Source organism: Triturus cristatus, chromosome 8 (assembly GCF_964204655.1).
Source record: "Triturus cristatus chromosome 8, aTriCri1.1, whole genome shotgun sequence".
Taxonomy (NCBI): domain Eukaryota; kingdom Metazoa; phylum Chordata; class Amphibia; order Caudata; family Salamandridae; genus Triturus; species Triturus cristatus.
In genome coordinates, this window is record NC_140591.1 from 467,951,533 (window position 1) to 467,965,277 (window position 13,745).

Below are 13,745 nucleotides of genomic sequence, written 5' to 3' on the forward strand. Positions count from 1 at the left end.
GACTGTCAGCACATGCAACGTGCACATTGCACGACCCTCATGTCCTTGCATGACCCACATCACACTACAGTCTGAGGTTGTAGCCACCCTCCAAGCAATGTCTATCCGAAACTCAACCGCCTGCTCTCAGCCATACCCTAAGCGCACACATGACACCTTTGCATGCTGAGTGTGCAACTCCAACTGCCTACACAGCGCTGCCTCGCCTTCCAGGCCCTGTCACACCAACCAGATCATGTCCCTCCTGCTTCACACCGGCTCCGTACACCAGCAAGTCCATGGGAGTGGGACTCAGGCCTTCAGCATTTGGTATAGTGGCGTCATCTGGCACATGGCCCAGGGATCATCTCTCAGCGTGTCAATCTTCAATGTGTCCAGGACCCCCCTCTCCACCATCACATGTGCACACAACCTCATTATCATGTCGTATGCCATTGACAGCCAGGTGCTCCTCCCCCTCACCAAAGACCCAGCCATTGCCAGTTCCAACATTCAAGAAGGCATGAGGTCCGTGGATGAATGGCTGAACATCAGCCACCTGAGGCTGGACTTGTACAGGACTGAGGTAAGCATCGGAGGATTGTCCCCTTACAGCTGGCTCAACTCCTTGTGTCCCACCCGCAGGGGCCCTACACAAGCACCCAGTGGCCACGCACACAAGATGTTGTGCATCATGGATTTGTCACTCACATTTGCCATGCATATTACCATCATCTGTACCTCATGCTGCAGCACCCTCTGCATGATGCACATGATCCTCTGATAGACCCACTCCAAGGAAAGACAGACCATCCCCCAAGTCCACGACACCAGCCGTGTCAACTACTGCCCCGCCCCCTAAGGAGCAAGTACATCCTAACTCACGGGAAACTTGTCCACATCCAGGGTGCATCTGCACAACTCAGCTTCAACATCCCGCACCCCATCAACATCACCGTCCACCTGAGATAGCTGCAAGGGATCACTGTGTGCTGCAGGATGACCTTCACACTCCTCACACACACTCAGGAGGCAGTCAACAACCCCAGACCCCAAAACCAACCTTGTACGTCTGTCATCCAAGACCCCGTTGGCCCAACTCAATGCATCCGAACTTGGCCTGGCCACCATTCTTCACATCCACAACACTCCAGCATGAAGGAGATGGTTCTCCCACCTGGCCAAACATACCTCGGACTCACTCCCCGGGAACCTCCACATGAGCCATGACCTGTAGGCCTTCATCATCGTCTTCCTGATTGGTGTGTGCGCACAGTACTTCAAGCCCCCCCTCAGCAGCTTGAGGCCATCACGGGTGAGTATTGGGCTCCCAGGCTGTATTGGATGATATGTTGTGACCCATGTGTCTCCTGTACCGGCCTTTGATCCCAGGGTATGGATGGCTGGAGTTAGTTCAACACTCAGGTATAGTTTGACATTGACACACACGTATGTTGTGGACTAATGCAAAATGACGGCAACATCTCATGACAAAAAATATGTTTTTTTCTCGGTGGGGTGCGTGTTTTGGTGGATAACATAAGGTGCTCTAACGGGTGCATAGAATCCAAAGTTCACAGGGGGAGATGCTATCCTTGGAATTTGAAGTCATCAGAGTCCAGACCACAGTGTTGGTCATCATTGGTCAGACTGTGACCAGCAAGTCCATGTGGCAGAGAATGTCAGTGAATGATGTGCTGCTGTTGCGCATGAAGGCCAGGTGCCAGGCGAGGTGACCTGGGAGATGTGGATGGTCCGCTGCCTCTCACGGTCTTTTCCATGGACGACCCACCTTCCTCCGGGGACCCTCAGATGCAGGCCTTGACGATGTTTGGGACGCTCCATCGGACGAATCCTCCTCCCCCTCCTCCCTCCCTGTGGCTGGTGCTGGTCTTCGCCTGGTGTCACAGGGAGGGTTGCCCATGTTGTCGGCGATCCGACAGAGTGAATAGCTTATGTCCCTTTGCACCACCACGAGCTCAGCCAGTCTTGCCTCCATCCGTCCTTGGTGTTGTTGTTGACTGGCGTGTTGCTCGGCCTGCTGATTCTTAATGTCTGTGAGGGTCGTCACTACCTGACTGATGGCCCTGGTGTCACGCCGGTATGCCTCCATGATGTTGCGGACGTGTGACATACCGGTCCCTTCAGCTGGCTGGTCAGGTTCTCGCCTCCGCCTACCTCCACTCCCACCACCCCTGCCCACACGGGCCTGGCCTGCCGTTGTGGGCATATCGGGTCTATGGGACTCTTGAGGGATGGCAGTGTCGGTGTTGTATGCCTCCTCCTGGGTTCCCGGCGAATCTTGTCCCTCCAGGTCAGACTGGCTCAGTTGTTCAGTGTGGGCAGGGCTCCTGGGTGTCTCCTGGTATGTGGCAGGAATGGTGGTGGTGGTTGGCACAGATGTACCTGAAGCAGGTGCTGCAGGGGCTTGGGCACCAGAGGGTCCAGGTGGGTTGGGGTCATCCGCGGAGTGTTGTGAGGTGTCGCTGCTGGTGGGATCAGGTTCCTCCCGAGCCTGGGACTGTGGTTCTTCTCCCCCATTGTTGGGGGGAGATCCATGACGTTGCCCTGAGTGTGAGAGAGAGACAATGTTAATGCTGTTTAATGCGACATCCATGTTTCACACATATTCTATTTGCCACAGTTCCTCCAGGTAGTTGTATGTGCCTAGCATTCACATCAATATTCACTTGTGGATGGGTATGTTGCAGGGGACTGATTGAAATGTTCTCCAGGGTGTTTGACATGTTGAATTTGGGCTTGGATGCTTCTTTGGCAGTGGCTTGATCTTGTTGTGTCACATGTCCATTGTGAGAGTGGGTAACTCCATTGGCTGCCCCGGGGGTGTGTGCTTGTGTAAGGGGTGAGTGATCATCCCTCAGCCCGACGCTGTTCAACATCCACATGGCCCCCTCACACAAGTGGCCCGCCCCCACCCCCACCACCTCAAAACCATCTCCTATGCCAATGACACCCAGCTCATCCTCTCCCTCACCAAGGACCCTCACACCGCCAAAACAAACATCCACAAGAGCTGAGGTCCATCGCCGACTGGATGCGGAGCGGCCATCTGCAACCGAACTCGGACAAGATGGAGGTTCTCATCCTGGGACACACACCCTCAGCCTGGGACAACTCATGGTGGCCGATCACTCTGGGGACAGCACCGACACCCACCCACCACGCACGCAACCTAGGATTGATCCTCGCATCCTCACTCTCCATGTCCAAGCAGGTCAACGCCATCTCCTCCTCCTGCTACGACACCCTACGCATGCTCCACCGGATCTACTGGTGGATCCCGACCAAAACAAGTAGAACAGTGACACAGGCCCTCGTCAGCAGCTGACTGGACTAAAGCAATGCACTCTACGCAGGACTCCCATCCACACACCAACGGCGGATACAACGCTTCCAAAAAGCCTCCGCACGTCTGATTGACAACGCCCCCGCCACAGTCACATCACCCCCCTCCTGAGTGATCTGCACTGGCTCCACATCGACAAGAGGATCACCTTCAAGCTCCTCACCCACTCACACAAGGCACTCCACAACGCCGGACAAGCCTACCTGAACATCAGACTCAGCTTCTACACCCCCACCCACCAGCTCCGCTCCGGCAGCCTCACCCTCGCAGCTATCCCCCGCAACCAACATACGACCGCCTGCAGGAGATCCTTCTCCTACCTTGCCGCCAAGACCTGGAACACCCTCCCAACCCATCTACGACTGACCCAAGACCTACTTGCCTTCAGATGACTCCTCAAGACCTGGCTCTTCGAGCAGTAGTTGGACCCCCCCCTCAGCACCTTGAGACCCTCACAGGTAAGTAGCGCGCCTTACAAGTACCCTGATTGATTGATGGTGCCTGCAGGTGGGTGTAGTGTGATTTGGCAGCGGGTCTAGCAGGTGATGTATCTGTCTCCCCATGGAGCATGCTTCCATGTCAGTGAGTGTGAGTTCCTGTCCTAGATATCTGAGCTGGTTGTGTTTGTGTTAGATTTTGCAGTTGTCACAGGAGGGCCTTGTGCTACCTACAGCAGGGCCAAGTGTCAGCTACCTTGTCAGTACTTTGCCAGTCCCTGTGCATTGCGCATGGGTATGTACCTGGGCCATATGGGATGAGGGCAATGGTGTCTGTTTCTGAGTTGTACAATATGTTTAGTGATCCCCACCCTCCCAGCATCCCGGACATCCAGTCTTGGGTTTGTGGTTTGTGTAGGCTGGGACATGGCATGGCCTTGCTTTGTGAATGGGGCATGCACATGTAATTGGCATGAGCGTTGTTTTTGAGTGTGGTTGTGTCCGGTGAGGGATTGGGGGTAGGTGTGTGCATTTGTTGTAGTTGGGGTGTGGATGCCATTACCCCCATGTTACATAATTTGTTTGTGTACTCACCAGGGTCGGCAACTCCTTCGACTCCGTGTATTCCCACCGGCGGAAGCAGGGCCATCACCTTCTCCTTCCAGGGATGGTAATGTACCGGTCTGCGGGGCAGCCCACCTCCTGTGATGTTACTCTGGGCGTAGTCCTTGTTCATTTTGCGCTTGACTGCCCTGCGCAGATCGTACCACCTTGCTTGGCATTCATTCCTGGTCCTTCTGATGGGCGCAACAGCATTCACCCGATCGACGATCCTCTGCCACAGGCGTGATTTTTCAGCTATGCTGGTCTGTCTGACCAATGTTCCAAAGAGTTGTGGCTCGACTCTGATGACTTCGTTGACAAGGATGTCCAGCTCCTTCCTTGTGAACCTTGGATTCTTGTCTGTGGGCATGGTGTGGGGTGTGGGTGTGGATGGTTGTGGGTGTGTGGGTGTGAATGTGTAGGTGTGTGTGTGAATGTGTAGAGGGGGTATGTGTGAAGGAGGTTGTGTGATGGTGTGTAAGTTAAGGTGTATGGGTGCTGTTGTTTGTGTGTGGTGTCTGTCACCAGTGGGTCTGTTGCAAAGGCTCATGGTTTGTGAGTGTGGGCCCTTTTTATTGGTCCATTTGTGGGTGTGGCTGTGTTTGACATTTTGGTGGGTGTGTTATAAGAGGTGGTTGTGAGTTTGGGCCTCTGTTTGCCTGTTTGGATGTGCCAGGTCAGTCTTTTAGATTTTTTTAGTACTGTAGATGTGTTTTGTGGTGTTGTGCGATTCAAATTGACCCTCCTTGTGCTGTTTTGCAGTGTCCTGGTTCTGTACGAGACGTTTTAGCGTATGTAAGGTGCGTACATATGCGATGTTGTTGTACAGTGCTCACATGTGCAATGTTGTTGTACGGTTCGTACATACGGGATGCTGGGGTACGGTGGTGGGGTACGGTGCGTCCAAGTACGTGGCTGGGGTACGGTGGTGGGGTATGGTGGTGGGGTACGGTGCGTCCAAGTACGCGGCTGGGGTACGGTGGGTACAAGTAAGGGGCTGGGGTAGGGTGGTGGGGTATGGTGCGTACATGTACGGGGCTGGGGTACGGTGGTGGGGTAGGGTGGTGGGGTACGGTGCATCCAAGTACGTGGCTGGGGTACGGTGGTGGGGTATGGTGAGTACAAGTATGGGGCTGGGGGGTGGTTTTGGGGTACGGTGCGTACAAGTAAGGGTCTGGGGTAGGGTGGTGGGGTACGGTGCGTCCAAGTACGCGGCTGGGGTATGGTGCGTACAAGTATGGGGCTGGGGGACCGTGTTGGGGTATGGTGCGTACAAGTAAGGGGCTGGGGTAGGGTGGTGAGGTACGGTGCGTACATGTAAGGGGCTGGGGTATGGTGGTGGGGTACAGTGGTGGGGTACGGTGCATCCAAGTATGCGGCTGGGGTACGGTGGCAGGGTACGGTGCGTACAAGTAAGGGGCTGGGGGACGGTGGTGGGGTACGGTGCGTACATGTACGGGCTGGGGTACGGGGCTGGGGTGCGGTGGTGGGGTATGGTGCGTACACGTACAGGGCTGGGGTACAGTGCGGACATGGGGGGGTACGATGCAGTCATGTGGGGGGGAGGGGGGGCTGTACGACTTGTATTCCGGGCACAAGTTTACCCGGATAAGAGTGGTACCGCGTTCGATCCGTACGGAGCCTTTTCCATGCGCTTGTGTTTTCGGACGGCCGGTACGGATCGTACTTGCGCGATCGGACTTCAGTTTTACAAATTGTATGTAAAAATGTCCGGGGACGTCTCGTAGACTTTTCCCGAAGTCATTCGTATGGATTTTTCACGTACGAATCGTACTTCACCGTTTGTACGGGACTTGTACGATTCGTGCGTAAAAAAATACGGATGCGTGACGGACAGTAATTTTTTTTGACGGATCGGAATCGGCACCTTGTCGTGCTTATAGACTCGCTTTTTTTTAGATTTCTGGATTTTAGACTTCTAGATTCTAATTCTGTCATTTTAAAATGCTGCGTTTTTTTCTTATTGTAATGGTTTTAAGTAACCACACAAATAAATAATTCATTCATTCACTCTTTCAATATATCACTCATTGGTACAATACTTACATGTTCCAAGCATGGTGCACATTTGTTTATGGTATTTTATTTTATTTATTTTTTTTTATTGACATTTTAATACCAATAAAACGACATACAATGCCAACATATTGTCAACTTACAAACTGTGGCGCAACAACATTCTTCATCCATTATGAACAATACTGTTTTGTGGCTGTGGATCTCAGTAATTACAGTTCAAGCGTACAGTTATATTTAGTCAATCGGGTAAGCTTGTAAGTACTGCACCAAGTAGTGCCAGTAGTCTCTGGGCCGAGATCCCATCGGCAGCTCCTCCTCATATGTTTGTAACGTTTCTTTACAATACGTCAGGTCCTGTATCCATTGCCGAATCCGGGGTGCCACTCTACCGCCCCAGCACAGCGATATCCTCCTCTTGGCCAATAGCAACGCCACCACACAGAATTTTCGCTTGGTCGCCCTTATCCCAGGGAGCAGTCCCAGCAGACACGTTTTAATGTGACATGCAATGGTCGCATCCACCATTTTCCCCACTATCTGTGTCACCTCCACCCAGTACCCAGCCACCTCGCTGCAATACCATGCCAAATGTGCGAAATCTGCGCCTTCCATCCCACTGCGACAACATCTGGAGTCTGCCCGCAGACCATATTTATAAAGTTTTTCTGGGGTGTAATATGTGCGGTGAAGATATTTGTAATGAATCATACGCAGGCCCCCATTAGGTGTCAGCATACTAGTGAGGGAGCAAGCTGTAGTCCATTCCTCCTCCGTCAGTGGCTCTTCCAAGTCACTGCTCCATTTACCAATTGCATTATATGTATTGCCCGCTATGTCCTCTTGCAGTGAAGTATATAGTCTCGAAACCAGGCGTGCAGCCGTGGCCTTTGTTATCAGTAGTTGCAGTGTAGCCATCACCGGTGGCTCCGCAGGGTGTGTCGGGTATAACGCCCTCAGCGCTCCCTGCAGTCGGTGATATGTGAATTGGAATAGCAGCGTTTGATTACTTATAAATGTCAGTTCTGTAAGTGGTCTGAAAGCCCCATCTTCGTAAAGATCACCCATTGTGACAAGCCCCACCTGCCGAAGCAGTCCCATTCCCACCTCCTCCCGAGTAACCGATAGCTCCGGGTGATAGTGTATCGGCAGTGCCGGTGCATACAGTGGCAGTTTACCCGGCTTCCTGCCCATAGTCTTCCAAGCTTTGTTGGTTGTGTCTATAGTGTTGATATCGCGATTGTGCAGTGGGGGTCTCTGGTGGGTTAGAATAGCTTCCAAAGGAATTGGGTGCGCATCTCCCTCTTCTATCGCTGCATGCGTCAAATATGGAATCGGATGATACCAAACATGAGCATGCTGGGCCTGCGCACAAAAGTAATAAAGGAAGAAGTCAGGGACCTTAAACCCCCCCCTGGCGTATGGCAGTGTGAGAGCACGCATTCCGATCCTTGCCTGTCTGCCCGCCCATATTAGACGAAGAGCTAGGGTGGAAATCCTACGGAACACCTCGAGTGGGGGCTGAATCGGAATATTGTTAAATAAATACAATAACTTTGTCAGGATGACCATCTTCACCACAGCTAGACGGTCCGCCAAGGACAAGGGCAACTGAATCCATCGCTCTACCTTGTCCTCTAGTGTCCCGATTGTCCTTCCGTAGTTCGTACGAACCACAAGTTCCGGATCCCGATGATACCAGATACCTAAGTATCGAACCGGGTCTGATTGCCACTCCAAGGGGTAGTCCAAAGCGCAAGGACTCGTGGTGTCCGTGAGCGGCACGATCAAGGACTTAGACCAGTTTATTTTTAGGCCCGAATGCTGTCCGAATCGGATATACTCCCTTAGCAAAGGGTTCAAGTTAAGCCCAGGGTCACGTACATAGAGTAACATGTCGTCGGCATACAATGATATGTGCAGTGGTCTTTGTGGGAACTGCAGCGCCGAATAGTGATGTTTTTGCCTGATTTTACATGCTAAGGGTTCCAATGCTAACGCAAACAGCAGGGGCGATAACGGGCATCCCTGCCTCGTCCCTCGTGCTATGCGTATTGGGTCGGAGATGTAATTGTTGACCCTAATACAAGCAGTGGGTGCCGTGTACAGTAATTGTATCCCCTGCAGGAAAATCTGTGGGAATCCCATGCGTTGCAGTATCGTTTGCAAATAAAGCCATTCAATGGAATCGAAGGCCTTTGCTGCATCAAGTAGCACCGCGGCCGCCTTGGTAGTGGGAGTCAAATAGTGCGACAATGCGAAGAGCGTCCTGGTGTTATGAACTGTGGACCTAGATGGGATAAACCCCGATTGGTCCGGCAACACCAGTTTAGTCATTAGTGGCTGTAACCTCATGGCCAGAAGCTTAGCTAGTATTTTATTATCAACGTTTATTAAGGATAATGGCCGATATGAGTCACAGCATTCTGGGTCTTTGTCCGGTTTTAATAGGGTCATGATCATGGCTTCTCGTAATGACGGCGGTAGCCGCTGTCGTTCATGGGCCTCACCGTACATGTCCACCAAGTGTGGTGCCAATTGGTCTACGAATGTCTTATAGAACTCGCACGTGAATCCATCCGGACCCGGCGCTTTTCCGTTAGGAAGAGATTTAATGACCTCTGTCACCTCCTCCTCAGTTATAGGTGCAGACAGGTATTCTCTCTGTGCATCCGATAGCCACGCAATCGCAACATCCGCCAGATATTCCATTATCTCTTCCGGTGTTGCCGTAGACTGTGAGGCATAGAGAGCTTCATAGGTCGTCATGAATTCCGCCATGATGCTAGGCATGTCAGATCGCAGTTCGCCCCTGCTATCTCTTACCGCCCTGACTATCTGTGGCCGCCGGCCTGAACATATTTTCGCTGCCAGGCTTTTACTCGGTCTGCCACTTTCACCATAGCGTTGCGCCTCTTGTCGCCTGCCAATATATTTTAATTAATCATCTGCATAAGTTTGATATTCCGTGAGGACAGTTCGAATTTCACCCAGAAGTCTCAAGTCGCGCGTACGTTCATATTCATGTTCTAGGTCCCTTAGTTTATCCTCATGTATAGTAAGCTGCCGCCGGATATCCTTAAGGATGCCAGCGGTTGTACCGATGCAAACGCCCCGAACAGTCGCCTTAAATGCTTCCCACAATAGGCCCTTATCCTCCGTGGTGGGGGCATTAATATCAAAATATTCCTCATTAGCCTGAGTCAAAGCCTCCTTATACCTCGGATCCAACAGTGCCCTGGCATTAAATCTCCAGCTATACGGCGGCGGCGCATAGTGCGGTATCACTAGTGTCAGCAACACCGGACTGTGGTCCGATAGTGTTCTGGGGAGGTGTTTGACGGTGTCCACCCAATGTACTATCTCCTCAGATCCCAGCCAATAGTCAATGCGTGACCAACTGCCATGTGCAGCTGAAACATGCGTTGCTTCCGTGCCGGATGGGTTCCGGACACGCCAGATATCCAATATCCGCCTGTCTATCATGATTTCTTTCACTTTGTTCACTGCCTTTCTATGTGGCTCTTGCGCGGTACCTGATCTATCCAGTGTGTCATTTAGCGCAAGGTTGAAATCTCCTCCCCAAAGTACCGGCATGTCTGGCAGCTCACTAAGCGTGCGCCAAATCTTGTGGTAAAAATCGGGGGCGTCCACATTTGGACCGTACGTATTTAGTATGGCAAGTCGCTGTCCCCGCACCCTTCCCGTGATGAGGACTGATCTTCCAGTTTCATTCGTGAGCGTGGTATCGGTAGTAAACTGTACCCCCTTCTTCACCAATATGATAACCCCCCTAGCGTATGAGGAGTACGAGGAACCGTGCGTGGCCTCCACCCATCGACTCCCCAATTGTGATTTAGTTGTGGGTGCAATGTGCGTTTCTTGCAGCAGGGCAACATCTATCCCATGTCTGTCTAGGTATGCAAAGATCTGTCTAACTTTTTTGGGATTATTGAGCCCCCTGACATTCCATGTTAGTAAATTCAATGGCTTAGATCGTGTCGTCATATTTGTGTCTAGTCATCTATAACCCCTGTAGAGTGAGTCAGCTGAGAAGCTGCATCCGTGCACCAAGACCCACACAGCCATATAATCACATATGTCCAGACAGTTTCATTGGATTCAGCAATGTATCTCAAACGCCCCAGCCTGTGAACAAACAAAACCCAACCCCCTTGCATCCCCCCACCGCCCACTTCAGCATCCCAACCATGCCAAAGCCATATCCCCTTATCAATTGAACACATAACTCAACCTTTGTTTGGGGAGCTCCCGTGTAGGGTATCCACTGAGAGCACAGATCTCCATCCACCGAAATGGATGTGGTCAAGCTTAAGGATATATCGCAGACCCACCCCAGCCCGCAAGTCCAGGGCCTCTAATGACCACATGTCAATGCCCCCTCAGATTTCTCTCTCCTATTTTGTTGCATCTTGTTGATGGAGCTCTGCCCTACAAACCCAAACTCAGTACCAATAATAGCTGTCCGGTTCCCCGCCCTACAGCCCATGTCCGCCAGTGTCTTACATGCCTCATAGCCGTGTGTCGGTTTGGGTCCCATCGGGCTTTTTCAATAACACCCCATAGGAGTAGGTATAGTCAGGTCTTACCAGTTTGGGACGCTTCATTTTCGAGATCTAGTACACCCATGTTGTTCAGTTAGTCCTGGCCATTCTCCTGCTCCGTCCGCCTCAGCTCTTTGCGCTTGGCAAGCAACTTTTTAAGGAAATCCTGTGCTGCTTTTGGTGTCTGTAAAATGGTGGAGCGACCCTCGTATACCACTTTTAGCCATGCAGGATACAGCATTGCGTATTCAATTTTGAGGCCTCGCAACTTCTCCTTAACCGCGCTGAATTCTCTCCGCGCCATTTGCACCGCCATCGTGAAATCCGGGTAAAACTCCAGATTGTTTCCCTGGTAGTTGATCTGTTTTTTCTCCCGTGCCAACCTCAAAATTGTATCGCGGTCTCTATAGCTGAGAACACGGGCCAGTATTGGTCGTGGCGTGGCTCCTGGTTTCGGTCGCGGGGCAAGAGATCTGTGGGCACGTTCCACCACGAACATTGTGGATAGGTTCTCCGCGCCAAATACATTATGGAGTAGTTCCTCGACATAGGTCTCCATGCAACCTGTGTTTGTTGACTCTGGAATCCCCGCGATACGGACGTTATTGCGTCTGGACCTCGCTTCCAAATCCTCCGCCTTGGCTTTAATAACGTCCAGCAGCCGCTCCATCTCCGTGCATTTTCTGGTCGTGCCATGTGACTCATCCTCCACTGCCGCAATGCGAGTTTCCGCCTCGACCAGACGTTCCCCATGTTTGTCCAGCTTGGCCGCCATATTGTCCACACGCAATGTGATCGTGTCCAGCTTGCCGTTGATGTCTTGTAGGCTTCTTTGTATGGCCTGCAGAACCCCCTCCATACCCGCCGACATCTCCGGATCAGTATGCGTTTCAGTGCCCTGTGTCACCGTCGCCTCTTTGGTCGCTTTCTTCGCCTCAAACTGGAGCTTGGTCTGCACCCTGTCTGTTTTCCCCATGTTACCTCTACGTGGATGTTCGATCGTCCCGGCAACCTTCTTTGCAGGATAGTACAGCACCAAGTTCAGGGACCGCAGTTCACTGCTGCGGGCGCAGCCACCAGTTGAGTATCTCCCTACCGCCGGAGCTCCCGCCTTGGGTTACTTATGTCGTGTATGCGGTCTGGCCCGCAGCAAGGCAATCACACAGCGCGCCGAACACCGCTCACCTTCTCTTAATGTGTGATCCGGCACCGCAGCCGTGGCCCCACCACAGGGACAGGTCGCGAGCAGTTAGGTCTCCATCTGTGCACCAGCGATCATAGACCCCCGAAGCGCTACTTTTCTCCAGCCGATACAGGGCAGTCCTCCGGAACCACACCAGGCACACCTTCTCAATCTCCCTAGGGTGTCTCACCCAGCCGTCGTCTTTGGCCTGCTCTCAGTCCCGGCCCACACCGTTATTTCCCAAGTGCGAGGGGGTCAATTGTAGCCCTCCAAGGACTCGCAATGCTATTACGGAGACCCTGGGTGCTTCCGTTGTCCATACGCTGTGCTTGTAGATGCAGGTGCAGGCATCCCGGCGGTTTACGCTATTGCGCACCACGCAGCCTCCGCTCAGTGGCTTTGCCTCAGCAGCCGATCTCTTACTTGCCCACCGCTCCTCCGCTTCATGTCGCCGGTTTCACTCCCCGGTTACCCCGCTTGCGCTCACCCACGCTGCCACGTGTAGTGCCGCCAGAGGTATTTTTGTCACCAAACGGTGCGGCATCCCCGCCACACCCCCAGCGCCCGCGCACAGTAGCAGCAAGTCTCGGGGGGGGGGTCGCGTGGTGCTCCGTCCACCTCTCGTCTCTATGGGGCGAGTTCGCCGCCTTCTTCGCTACCTGTTTTCACCGTTAGCCCCTGGGCGCCGCCATCTTGTTCGCGCCGTTTCACTGCTCCGAGTCGGAGACGAAGCTCGTCTTGTGAGGTGCTGCAGCTCTTATTGTGCCTCTTCTCTCGGTCAAATCATGGCCCTGTGCTTCCGATCATCGTTTCGTCCGCTTGCGGGCCGCCTCGAGTCCGCTTTACGTGTTTACTCCAGCGTTTTCGACTTGACCAGGCGGAGCCGTCTTAAAAGGCGGCCATATCGCCGTGCGCCCTCTAGCGCCCCTCGTTTATGGTATTTTCTCTTTTCCCAATTAAGCAACAAACAATTGCAGTCTTGTATGATTAATGACCTTCACTGGCAGCCCAACTAGGAAATGAAAAAAAGAAGCATAGGGATGGAACGCATTGTCTTCAGGCTCTTTAAGTGATTGGAGAGGCTTCTTCTGTGCACACTGGTCGAACTCTACTCCAAACATATGAATAAATGGTGAGGCTGCATACGTCAGACAACAAATATATAAATGTTCTTCTATATCCCTCTTTTTTATTTTTGCAAAGCAGTTTGAGGACAATGCATGAAAGTTCTGTTGTGACCTACTTAATCATGGAAGTAGAGTTCACCCTCAAACTCAGGGGGTTTGACCAGAAGTTGATCAGCTAACATACTTGATGCTGATTATTCACCCTCATCCCCCCGTGCTGTTTCAGGAACAGTGTAATCTTGTGACATTAGGTGTTGGTTCATTTTTATCATAGGCAATCCCTCAATGTTTTGAGGCGAGAGACTGGTCCTTCCGACTGTGAAAACTGCACCAGCTGCACTGGACATGCGCTCAGAAGACACATTGGCCACCGGACAAGCCAGATACTTTATTGCCAGCCTGCTGAGCTCTGACCACTGTTGCATCTTTCCATACCAATAGACCAAT